Raw genomic sequence first — 847 nt, 5'->3', positions numbered from 1 at the left:
TTCCAATCTGCTTATTTAATCCCCAAATACATCTCTCTTGGCCAGTCCTTCCAGCTGGAGATGTTTTCATTTTTCATCTGAAGTGGTCCAGAGGTGTTGTATGGGTTGTACATGTGGGTTGTGTATGTATGAGGCTGTATCCAGCCTTGCTGGTGGCCATGGCAACTCTTGCCCTCCCCAAATGCTCCATCCTTCACCCATCTCTTCTTCATCAACCTGAAGCTGTATTTTTCCAAGGCTTGTCTTGGTGTCGAATCATGCAGGTGCTGAATGCCAACAAAGGTCCAACTGGGGGGGATCTCTGGTGTGTTGGTCTGCTTTTTCTTATTATTCTTAGTGTTCTTACTACTGTTGTTGTTATTACTATTATTATTACTATTACTATTATTTTCATGCAAATGAGGTACTTGCTATTCTGGGTTCATCCAATTATGGTCAAGTCTGTGACACAGGTCCCAGAGGTGAAACACCCTGTGTCCAAGCCATCAGCTCTCCAGATCTGCTATTGTTTCTTTAAATGAAAGGGACACTAAAGTCCAATTACTGCAATAGAATAGGCTGCTTCTTTAAACTGAAGAATTTGACTGAGCTCAAGGGATATTTGTGATTGCCTCTGGCTTCCCTGGAGCTAAAAAATTATATGCTTTCCCTCTTCACTAAATTAAAACGTAGTTGGATTGGTAGTGGGACTAAAAGAAGTCCCTGCCTGAAACCCCAAGTGTCAGCCTGCTTTGCAAACTGTAAACTAGTAATTGGTTTGGAATAGGTAAAAAAGCTTCTGAGTGATTTGACTGGATAGTACAGGCTGCCTGGAACAGCAGGGTTTGGCTTTCTTGCAAGATTTTGC

This window comes from Chaetura pelagica, unplaced genomic scaffold (assembly GCF_000747805.2).
Source record: "Chaetura pelagica isolate M959 unplaced genomic scaffold, ChaPel_1.0 scaffold180, whole genome shotgun sequence".
NCBI classification, from domain to species: domain Eukaryota; kingdom Metazoa; phylum Chordata; class Aves; order Apodiformes; family Apodidae; genus Chaetura; species Chaetura pelagica.
This window is presented reverse-complemented; position numbering follows the sequence as displayed.